This window comes from Cygnus olor, chromosome 22 (genome assembly GCF_009769625.2).
Source record: "Cygnus olor isolate bCygOlo1 chromosome 22, bCygOlo1.pri.v2, whole genome shotgun sequence".
Classification (NCBI taxonomy): domain Eukaryota; kingdom Metazoa; phylum Chordata; class Aves; order Anseriformes; family Anatidae; genus Cygnus; species Cygnus olor.
Window position 1 is genome coordinate 2,941,558 of NC_049190.1, and position 12,236 is coordinate 2,953,793.

The 12,236-nt window shown below is 45.8% G+C and overlaps 1 long non-coding RNA gene across 2 annotated transcripts in view; it reads left to right on the plus strand.

Annotated features, from left to right (window-relative positions):
- The window catches only part of LOC121058603, a 110,426-nt gene that overhangs the window by 67,338 nt on the left and 30,852 nt on the right, over positions 1-12,236 (plus strand). The window contains exons 2-3 of one of the 2 annotated variants that reach the window (XR_005814261.1): positions 2,030-2,189; positions 8,186-11,548. This is a non-coding gene — a long non-coding RNA (uncharacterized LOC121058603). Of the gene's footprint in view, positions 1-2,029; positions 2,190-8,185; positions 11,549-12,236 lie in introns of those variants that run through there. The other variant, XR_005814264.1, reaches the window with a different exon arrangement.

Below are 12,236 nucleotides of genomic sequence, written 5' to 3' on the forward strand. Positions count from 1 at the left end.
AGGGCTTAGCTGGATTTTACTGTATCGGTGAAAATGGGAGCAGAAATGCGGGAGTTGATAGGAGAAGGGTCAGAGCAAATTTAGCAAGGCCTTGGCTGCTCTGCTGGAGGAGGATTTCTTGCATTGCCTAGCAGGGCTGCAGCCATGCAACCAGTAGTGCCTTTGTGGGTCTGTGTTCCATAACATTTCATTTAATGCTGGTCCTGCCCTCGTTCACTGGCATCTGAGAGGTTCCTGCAACTTCTGTTTTTCCCTTTTCAAAGCCCTGAGAACCACAATGACGCATCCAATCCACAGCAATTTCCACCTCCCTTCCCATAAATACAGTTTAACGAGTCTTCCCTCCCTGGTGCCTTTTTGGCCCTTGGTCTCTCTGCTTGAGGCTGAAAAGGAGGAAGAGAGGGTGGCAGAAAGAAGGATCTTGTCTGCTTGAGAGGTGAGGGAGAGGCAAAGCTGCCCAGCAGGTGCTGAGAGGTAGCTTTTGTGTTTTAAAGCTGGAGGGAAGTGAGGCAGGTGAGACAGCAAGGTCTGAGCTAAGCAGCAAGCATAAAAGGTATTAGGATGTGGATCTCATGCCTGGAACCAAGGTATCTGAGTTGTGTTCCAAGTCTTTTCTAGGCTGAACCCGAAATAACTGATTTAACTAAGACTTTGAGTTTCCCTGAAGGTACCCCAGCCCTGCTGAGGAGCTGGGCTTTAATGCTCCAGGGCCTTAATTGCCTACTTATAATTTGGAGAAGATAATCTTTTGTTTTTTCCATCCACACAGCCTGCCTTCTCTGCACACAGGCGGTGCTTCCACTTTATCTTTTCCATGAGATCAAGATCTCTGCTGAGGAACAGTTGTAGCATAAAGCGGGGTAATCAGCAGGGAAGTGTATTAGAGGGAAGATATGTGAGGCAGTTTCTACAGCAAGAAAAGGGGGATGCTGTATGTACCAAAAATGGGCTGACGTGGCTTCGGCTTTTCCCAGTAGCTGAAATACTAAAGGATATCTTCTGTCTCTTTTGCCAGGTAGCTTGTGCTACATTAAAACAACATGTTGAAGGAGCAAAACTCATCAATACCCTTTTATTCCCAGTGCTCAGCGAGCTGTACGTTGCTGTGCCTGAACTGTAGCTACGAATAACATCCTTCTCGCTTTGGATCTTGGTATTAACGCGGTTCTGCGGCCTCCTTCGTGTTGCTCAGGCACAATTTGCATACAAGTGTGTGCGTGCACATGTGTGCATGCTTAATTACCTTGAGTTTGTTCATGATGCCTTTTTGCACAGCTTTGCCCCCCGTCTGCTGTAGAGTTGTGCTAATCCCGTGTGTGGAAGGATTGGCAGCTCCACCACCCTCCTACACCTCTCCCATTCACCGGCATCCATCACTTCAGTTCCTGATGCTGCTTTACTATTAATTGGCTTGTGTAATCTCTGAGATTGTTATTTATTAATAGATCGTTCTGACTGTAGGAAAGTTCATTATTTAAAGCAGGAGAATGAGAGATCCAGAGGAACAGATGGATACATGGAAGTATCAGAAGAAGAGCTAGTTAAAATTCTAGGCATGTGCCGAGCTTTGACAAAGGATGGAAAACAGAATCAATCATCATTATCTAGGAGAAAAGCCATCAGTCTGTGTTAAAAATAAGCACTTTGTGTATTAAGCCTGTGATGCCAGATTTCCAAGAGTTTTGACTGGTAGCTGCAGACCCCGAGGTTAGACAGCTGACTGGGGAGCACTGCTGGGTGCACAGAACAGCAGAGGAAAAGGGAGGAAGAAATGTAAGCTGGAAAACGCAAAGAGTTGCTTTTGATGTCCATCCAGTTCTGACTGGCTGTAGACAAGAGTATTCATTGATGGCTGTGTTAAAAAAGTCCCCCCTGAAATGCTAGTGCTGTTTAAAACTAGCGCGAGCCTTTCAGCTAGCGGTTAAGGGCTGCTTTGTGCATCAGATGGGGAAAGCAGGCTGGGAAAAGACCCCTAATCTGTATCCTAATAAAAGAACTTCCCCGTTTGAATGATTTGATTTCCCACCAGGCTTCTCAGCTGTCTTGGCAAGGTGGATTCTCCGTGGAAACTCTGATAATTGCCAGCGAGTGCTGGGAAGGTGTCAACGCCGAATGCGGGGAAGCGTTGGGTAGAAGGAAGGGTTCGCTCAGGAGCTGGGAGGGACTGGTGAGTCAGCCAGGCCTTGAACGTGGGTAAAGTGAGTCAGAGCCAGGCAGAATTACTGTCACACTGAGTTGGTGACAAAGATGAGACAAGAATCTAGGACTTAAATCCTAGACAATTCTCCAAAGCCCAGCTCACACCGGTTCTTTTTTTTCACCGAAGTTGTTGTTCTGGTACTTGCAAACGAAAGCTTTCCTCTCCAACAAATACAAAAATATTAAACATTATATCTCTGTTGGACCCCTGCATGTGAAAGCAAAGGTCAGTTCCATTCTGAACTATTGCTAAAATGATTCTAATTGCCTTCAATTTCCCACAGGGGAATTTATCTGCCATTAGCAGGCCCTGAAATATTCAAATGCAACAGGCAAGCCAGCAAGCAGCGCTGCTCCGAGCTACCCCGCAGTAATTGGTTAATGGCAGAGCTGCTGGGTAAGAGGTAAACAGATCCGCTTTTTTCTAAACCTGAAGCTTATGTCATGGCTGTTCCTCCAGACAAGGTTGTTTCTGGCTGCGTTCGGGATGCACTGAACCCTTTGTGTGTTTCTGGGCCCAGGCAAGGCACACCTGACATCTGCTTTTTTTTTCTCCTTGCTCGGTGCTTGCCTGGACTCCGAAGCATTTGTCCGTGCACAGAGAAGCCAGAACCCAGCCCCAATTTGTGTAATGATCTAAAGACCTTTTTCTGGAGAGAGAGAAAAAAATAATAATTTCTTCTTCAGTTTCCTTCTAAACTTGGAGATTTGCTGGCATGTAACCTCATGTAACCGCAATGCTTTTCCCTCCCCCAGTGAGCACTGCTCCCTTGGAGCCATTTAGGGTTTTTAAACTCTCGCTGTCTCCTAAGCTACTGCTCTTTGCTTCGCGAGGGCAACTGAAGATCATCTAATAACGTACAATTTCACTTTTCCTTTTCTCCCCCTCTCTTATTGAGCGCAGACAGATTGCTCTTAACCTACACGTCCCCTTCATACCTGGCTTCCTTTTTTATACCTGAAATGTCAGAAAGGGAGGAAATGAATAATGCTTTGTGTTCTTAACATCTGCATCTTTTACAAGGAAGGGGCGGGGGAGAAGCTGTGTGAGAATTTTTGTGAAGATCCTCGCAGAGTTTCTGTAGGAATTAAGGTGACGGATTCAAGCCTGTCAGAGCCATCAACGCTTTTGGGAGACGTTTGGCAGAGCACAGCAGAAGAAAATGATAGCTGGACATGCGGGAGATGAATCCTGAAACAATTCATGTGATGTTTTCTTTTAGCCCTTGATTGGGGCAAAACCTTGGCTGCTTTCCATGAGTTTTGTCGGGTACAAACTTCGGGGCTTGTTTGTGCTTGGGATGGGGCAACAGAGAAATAACTATTAGATATGTAGAGGGTATTTTGCTACTGATGATATGAAAGGGCCTTGCTCTTTCCACAGGCTAGATAAGAAGCTGGTAACGAAAGCTGAGTTGTAGGAGATGCTGTGTGTTCTCTAGCAAAGGGTAGTTCTAAAGTGTCCTGGTGAAAGAGCAAAAAAACCCAAACCAACCAAAGAAACAAAAACAAAACAAACAAAAAAGATGAATGCTAATCTGTCCTTCCATATTGTCTTATCCTAATATCTGAGAGCTAAGAAATTTATGACAACAAAAGCGCAGCTCTTTAAGTCCAAACTTGCTCAAGATTAACTATAGTTCTAGATGCTGCCACCGCCTGTAGCATGAGCCTCCCTCTGCCCAGCCAGACCAACACAGGCCACAAATAGTACTTGCTGGCAAAGATAGCCCAGCAGAAAGCAGATAAGTGGGTGTATCTGGGGGTTTGCATTAGTTTCGCAAGCTGTCTCCTGCTTCTGCTGTACCCCTCTTTGTGCACGACGGGGCTAAATGGGGGAGAGGAGCCGAGGGCGGTGCAGTTTGGGAGGTGACGTGACCTTATCAAGCCTCATGTCGAGGCTGTGGCCAAGCTAAAAAGAGCGCTGAGATGTGCACCCATCCCCTGGAGGAGGCTGTCTTTTCGGAGCTGGTTTCCATGGAGGTGGAGTGATGAGTTGAGTGGTGGATGAGCTGGAGGTGGGCTCCGTCTCCCATCATCAGTTTCTCACCCAAGCAGGCTGGGGAGCTCAGCTTGCTCAGGGCTTCTTTTGCCCTTCAGAAGAGCCACCCTAGTAGGGGGAAAGTAATATCTGCAACTGCTGCCAGTCCTTCAGAAAGGCAGTGGATCAACCCAAGTTCCCATCCGTCCTTGGCTCATAAACCATTTGGAGCGTGGCCCTGAGAGACAGGACACTTCTCTTTAGCCTCCCCTCGAGGGGAATTTGAGTGGGATTGGTGGGGGTGATGGATGGTGGGTTTAGAAAACGAAGTCTGAGAGATCAATAGAAGAATATACAACCAATGCATCATGCAAGCTCTTCTTGTCTGTGCAGCACTAAATCAAAAATAATGAATGGCAGGCTTTTCAACCTTGGCACCTCCAGTCTTCCCCAGTGGAACAGCAGCCAGTGACTGATATGGATTATGCTGCTTTCTAGCATATTTCCTTTGCTTTCCTAATAGTCTTGGCATTGAATCATGATGTTCTGTTTTTAATATCCTTTCCTTCCTCCAGTGCTACCTACCTCTATCCCCATGTAATTTCCATCTTGCAGGCGCCTTGCCCATCTTACACTCCCTTTGCTCGTCGTGTGTCGAGGCAATCTATTGCAGGCTGGGTTCCTCTGGAGCTTGCGCTGGTTTATTTCTTAATTTCCGAGTGAGTTACCTCTCCCAGGGGCTCTGTTGCAGCCATGAACAGTCAGGTGCATCAGGAGCTTTAAATTCCTCTCTAGTTGTGAGCCAGTTCCTGCCGGTGCTTGTCAGACCCGAGACTTGTGTGTGGAAGGGAAATGCACGGGCAAATGAGGAGAGGACATTAAGGTGGCACAAGCTCGCAGCCTGGGCTCTGCACCACTGCTGCCCAAAGGGAGAGCAAATGACAGCTGAAGTTCCTCGGGAGTTAAAATTTTTGAATCAGAGCAGGAATTCACCAAAGAGGCACGGAGATTGACTGCCCTCTTCTATCATCCCTCTTACTTTTGCAAGGTCATTTACACCATGAAAAGCAATTGCCTTATTTTATTGCGTTGTATATTTGTAATAAACTCTCTTGGTAGCAGCTAAAGTGACACTGATCTAAGCACTGAAATTTTCCTGGATCAGATCTCGCTGCTTGCTCCGGTGGGAATATTTACATCCCTCCGTACAGCTCGGTTGGCCCAGCTGCAAATGACGAGCGCCTTGTTCTTGTGCTCTTGACGTAAATCAGCTGCAAGCTCTGCCCAGCCCCTAGACTTATGCCATTGCGACAAAAACACGTGAGGATATGGTCAGAACATTAGCTTGGCAAAAAGCTCCCGAAGTTACTCCTAAAGATGGTGTAGATAAACCTGCTTGCTTTGTCTGGAAAGGGGATCGGTCGTGTCAGAGCAAAAGAGGCCAGGAGCAAACTGCTAAAGGGCTGCGTAAACATCAGATTACGTGCCGTGGAAAGCCAGGTCTAGGCTTGTGTTTAAATTAAAAAAATAAAAAATAAAAAAGCCTTGAGAACCATATGGGAAATTTCTATTGCATTACATCATGACTGCCCCGAAAGCAACAACAACATTATCATAGGCTTCTGGAAGGACAGAATTGAACAGCATCTTAAGAAACAAGTGCTCCAAAATTTTATTACCGGATGGGGACAATGAGAAAGGAAAAACCTAATTCAAAATCATGACAACAGCACACCCCTGGAGAGAATGCTGAAAACACACATCCAAAAATAAACTCCAGCAAGTGAGAGAGAGAATAATAGAATTGTATCTTGATCTGGCTCTGAATGAGAACTTCTAGAAAGAAATAGGAGAGGCAGAAGATCTGTGTTATCTATCAAGTCAATTGATTGTTGTATCCAAAGCTTGGCTCAGTAATAAATGAGGATGCCACTCATCTGGGTTTCTGGTCTATTTAGAATATTTTTAGAACTCTTTACAAAAAATATTCTGATTAATCTCTTGAATTTTCCTTTGCTCACTGAGACTTAAAGCAACATCGGATGTAATTATCCTGTGACTGGAAGGGATGTAATGAAGGCAGATACAAATCCTTGTGACAGCTTAGAGCGGCAGTGAGAATATTTATCCATCTAGGAACTAAAAGGATGAGTGCTGTGTTAGTGCCTGAGCCTTTTTCATGCAAAAAAAAAAAAAAAAACGGATTTAGCTGCCAGTGTGGGCAAAGCTGTTTTTTTCTGTTTTGCAAACAGAAGAACCGAGGTGGAGTCGGAGCCCCAGAAAGATGCGATCACAGATCTGTCTCAGTTGGGCCAGGTGTGGTACCAAGAACTCAGATCTCTGCATCCTACCTTAGGGCTTCAAACCTTCCTCCTGATCCTCAAGCAGCCCAGGAACTGGGTTTCTCAGCATGATAAAACCAGCTTTCCGGGGCCAGCAAGGTTTTGAGGGCTGTGTTTTCTGGGATGCTGAATCTTGAGGCTGGCTCTTGCACCAAGCAGGCTGGGTGCCTGAGCAGATGCCTCCTTCCCTCCCCATGTGCACCCAGCTGTTCCTGGCATGTGTCTCCCCCTCCTGACGCCCCGCTGCAGGTGTCTGGACAGGGAGCTGGTGCCTGGCTGTCCCTTCAGCACGTCTCCTGCAGTGCCTTGCAGCCCGAAGAAGATAAATGTTTGTTAAGCCGCACCTGCTTGCTTGAATAATTCCCCACTAAAGGAGGCCACTTACCAGTAATTCATTACCAAACCTTTATTAGCATAAACAAGGCTGTGAGAAGTAAGCGTAGATTTCCCCGTTCCTTACAGTTTATCAGTTGTGGTTTCTATTAAGATTTACCAGTACATCTTCCCCTCTCTTGCTTTCCCACATCTCAGCTCTGCAGCATAATCTTGTCATATTGTGGACATTTGTATCTGTTTTCCTGGCTTGTTTTTATGCTGTAGACTAAAGAGGAAAAAAAAAACCAACAAAAACAAGAACTAACAAACCAAAACAGAGCTTTCTCATTTGGGGGAAAGCAAATGTGCAGCCTGCAGTCTGCTCAGCATCACCTGGCAGGAGGCACGCAGCTATTGCTCAGCATTTCTCCCCCAGCTCCTCAGTGTCTCTTCCTCCCATCCAGCCGAGGGCACTGGCTGAAGGGTGAAGGTTGGAGCCTTCAGTGCCACCAGGTAGCTCCAGCAGCCTCGGTGTTTATTTCCAGATAAAGCTTATTGTAGCTGGGCCAACAGATAAGGTGTTCTCCCTCCCTGTAGGCGCTAGCTCTGGCCCTTTTGGTCTGCTGCATTAGAAACCTTTGAGGCTTTCTCTCGTTTCTTCGTGTGGCTGCTAGCAATTTAGAGAAAATAAATAAATAAAAAATAAATGTGGTTTGCTGGTTAGAATTTGGCAAATCTATGCTAACAAGACAAACTGGATGTTCCCAATACCCATTTTGAGGTTCTCTTACCACAAAGTGTCGGTAATACATAAGGAGCGATTGCAGTCAGTGTTGATCTCCAGTAATGACTCTCTGCAGCTTGAGCCAAAAAGCCTTTGGCTTGTAAAGTTTGCAGAATGAGCATGGGAAGAGAGAAATGATGATTATTGTCCACTCAGTTCTGTTGTCACCTCTGGTTGCAGTCTCTTTCAAAGCTGCAAGTGTTTTGTCCTTGCCTGTTATCCTCGAGATATTCCTGGAAGCTATCTCATTTCTTTTGCAAAAGGTTTATTGGCACATCCCCTGCAGTCATTAGCGGGGATATAAGCAGCATCTAAGCTTTGTCCTGGCTCACAGTTCTGGCTCGCTGCAGTCATTCCTGAGATTTCCTACATGGAGGCATTCCTGCCTCCAAATCTTGTGCTGCAATCTCAGCAATGAATGGGTTTAAAGAGCTGCGATGAGCCATCCTGTGACAGGAGCTTGTAGCATCCACTGCGAAGCTGCTGTCACACCTTATACCAGCCAGGGTGTCAGGAGAATTGTCAGAAAATCTCAATCTTTGCATTTTTGTTTTTTCTTTCTAGTTTCTAACTCGAACCGCTGCTAAGAATACACGATGTTACTTGCTATCTAGAGCTGAGGAGGTTCCATACCAAAAGTGGTTTTCCATCTCTTGCTACATACTTCTGAAGCCCTCGAAGTGCAAACAATTTCTGCTCTTTCTGTATGCATTGTACTTGTTCTTTGTGGAACACATTATGCAATGTACCTCTTAAGATTCTGCTCTCTTGTCACAGCAGTGAGTGATCTTAATAGAGGGAGATATTTTAAATGAGCGTTGCCTTAAACTTTTCATAGGGAAGGCAGCATGTGGGGAAAACAATGAAACTGTACCTAACGCAGTGATTCACTTTGATTTGATTTTTGAGCTTATAAACCAAAGAACCCATGTTTTGTAAGTAACATATGCAATAGACCAACTTCTCAGCTGGAGTAAGCTGGCAACATGCTAGGGTCACAGGAATGATGGGTTTTGCTATAGCTGAGAACGCCTTCTGATGTCAAGTAGAAGTACTTCAGTTTCCAGGGAATGTGATCCCGTCTGACTAACATGGAGGAGTCAAGTGAGCTGAAAGGTACTAATTGGTTCTCCCATCAGGGGAAGACTCGTGTTTTCAGCTCTGTCCCAAGTTCAATGTCAAGCAGAGAAAAGAGCTGCAGCTCTGCGACCAATACCGTGGGGCAAGCGGTGGTACTTGTCATATTCTTTTCTTTAACTGAAATTGTGCCTCAGTGAGCACAGCCCCTCACCAGGACCAGGTGCTGCTTCGGAGTGCTTTGCATCTGGGGAGCACGAGGTCACTTTGGGGTCCCAGGTCACCAAGGGAAGTGTCTTCTAAACCAAGAGGCATCTTGCAGAGGAGGTGCTGGGAGCCCAGGGAGTGTTGGCTGCCCCTCTGCCTTCAGAAAAGGTGCACACCAAAGTAAAGAGGCAGTTGAGGACCCCCTGCTTTTAATTTAAAGATGGAGAAGTTGATGAATGAGTCTTTCCATGTAGTTTCTTGCTGATGGTGGGATGGGATGACTTTTTGTTTCAGCTGTTTCAAGTCGCTGTGCTACATGGAAGGAGCTGTACTTCCCCCGTCTTGTGCTCCTGACCTTGGAGGTTTGGGAGAATTGTCTGTCCCTGACTCACCTACTGCCTTAGGCCTGGGGGGTGCACAGCAGAAACGCCTCTCAGATCAGAAGGGAAGATCCAAAAAGGCATTCATCACCATGATTGCATCAGTAGATTAGCAGGAAGCTGGGAAGGGTGGCACAGAAGAGTCCCCTTCCGACTGCAGACCCAGAGAAACAGGATTAGAAGGAAAAGCTTGGGAGGGGAAGAAGAGGAACATTTTCCGTGGTATTTTCAGCCAAAGAGCTTGGTCTAATCCTTGTCCTCCCCTGAGGCTCTGCATGACCTTCAGCCAGTCGCTTCCTTACGCGCTAAGCAGGGTTTGATTGCGTTGATCACTTCAAGTCTCAGGATGGCAAACGCCATGCAAGAGCTAAGCGCTAATACAACTTTTAATCAAATGCAGCTACAGGTGCTTTACTGCAACCTTTATAGAAGCAGTCCCTCCCCGTGCCAGGGTCCTGTGGGAGGGAAACCTGCCGTCACCCCCCGCCAGCCCAGGGCGGCTCAGCACCTCTCGGGATGAGGGAAAGCAAAGCCATTGCTCTTGTGACACCTGAGGCCAGATAATGCCTGGCACTGGCCGACTTAGCCTTAAATATATATGTATTAATCGCTGTGAGTCTCTTCAGTGACCTTTTGGAGAACAAACTTGCCAGCAGTCAGGGTGCTCCTGTCCCAGTCTGCAGCAGGAGAGCAAAGGTCTCCCAGAATGATTCTCTCGTAAATCATTCAGCTTTTTGTTTTTGCTTTGGCCCAACACCAGGCTGTGTACATCTCTGAAGAACCTGTTCATTGTGTAGGAGCAAAGGATTAAGTTTAGTGCCTGCAGAATTGTATGCAATTCCTCTCCCAAAGCCGTGCACTGCAGGGAATAGAGAAGATTATACCTTATGCTGACATCTTCCAAACTCACCAAGAGATACAGGGGCTATTTTAGAGTTGCTGAGACACCGTTTGGCTCTGCAAATGGGCTCTCAGGCTTTAAGGGCTCAGTTACTCGGGGTGATATGAGCAGCATTTGTTCTCAGGAGGGATGACGAGGATGGGAAGGTGGATTCTGTCTCCCACAGCTGGGTGCCCACCACCAGCTCACAAGATCCTCGGTTTTCCTCTCTATAGAACGGAGCCATAAATTTCCTGCTGTCTTTGGAAATCCTAGGATGAAATAGGGAAGCACAAATCAATGGTTATGGTGAAGAAGGGAAGGATATAAAGCAATATAATTGATATTCTCATTTCTCAGGCAAAATGATTTAGGGCTTTGTTTTTAAAGAGCATGGAGATTTATAAACTCACAAGGCCAGGCTGTCTTCTGGTGTAAATTGTCATTGCTATTTCAGTTAACATCAGCTGTGATTCTGGGCCATGGCTGAATTTCTGTAGCTTATTAATAGGATTCTGTTGACTGTTATCATTTGGTTTAAGCAACACTTTCTGTCTCATAGTCTACATATCTCAAAAGCCATTCTTCACCTGGGGCTGTGTTGATGAAACTGATTAGCAGAAGGGAGGGAGGAAGAAATGTGTTCGTGGTGAAAAGGGCAGTACATCAAGCTAAAATGCAGGAGAAATGCTGAGTTCACAGAACGCACCAGGAATTATTAACCTTTGCATGAAAGCTGTGCTGCACGATGGTAGGAAATTTGCCTAAGTTGGACTTCAGCATCTCTCTGACACCCCTTGGCATACGGGGAAAATACCGCAGCAGCGTTGATGGAGAGCCTGATTTTTCCTCTTCCTTGATATCTTCATCCAGCTACTTCAGAGCACCTCTGCCTTAATTCAGCCATGAAACAACACTTGGCTCTCCCTGAATCTTTGCCAGGTAATGTGTTAGAGGGGAATTTCTCTGTACAGAAGATTGCAGTAGGCATTTCCACTATGGACATGGATGCTTTGAGAGTCTGGAAAGAGTTTTCAGCCACACGTGTGGATTCGTCTGGAGGCACTGTAAGAGCATCCCAGTCTGCCTGTCGCAGCCCTGTGACAGGCTAACGTGGTCAGATCAGGGTGTGTCTGTTCCCACGTGGGGAAAATTCAGCTTTGGCGACCTCCAAAGAAACCATTTTGGGGTTAGTTGTGCCTTTCTGCCCTCTTAGAAAGCAATGCATATATCAGGTCTGGCATGGAAATGCCATCGTGAAACCAGAGCGTGATCAGCTCCTTGGAGATGTGCACAATGAATAGTTTGAATCCTTTTGAAATAAAATGTTTTGGCTTCGGATGCGTTCAAATGTTTTGTCTTTCCGAAAATAAATAAATAATGTTGCTTCCCTTCCTACCTCTTCCCCTGAAGCTGCATTATTTAGTAAATAAAGTAAAAACCTAGTTTGGGGAAGAAACAAATCCCTTGAAAATTAAATAACAGCTTAACAGGAAAGGTTGATTGATGTATTGTTTGACATCTAGGATGTAGGCAGCTATCTAGATGTGGCGTGTCTGGCTAAATCGCTTTCAGTCTCTTTTCAGAATGTAGTGTTACCAAAGGTTACATGCTCGGGAAAATAAAGCATAATTGCTCTGCATCACCATCTAGAGAGCACAGTTAGAATTAAGCCTCTACATTCTTGCCAGTAAATGGTATAACATCATAATTTTGATGGGTATCCTTTCTGGTTTTAGTGCTATTTACTCTCTAAAGCAGCCCCTATTTATAATATATATTCTATTGCCACATCTGCTTTGTCCATATGGAAAAGAATTTTCCATTTGTACTCCCCTTCCATATGGAGCAGGAGGCGGGCTTTTGGTGAATGTGGGCAGGTTAGAATGGGGATAAATAATAGGAAACACTTCCAGTGTCAGCCACCTTAGAAGCAAAATATTTTGGCCTGTTCCAGAGCTGGCCTTCTCCCAAGGGGGGCTGTGATCTACATCTCCGAAGCGCTTGAATATTGCCAGTGACAAAGCACGCCGCCGAGATGTGCGTTGCAATTCATATTGTGTCGCGCGTG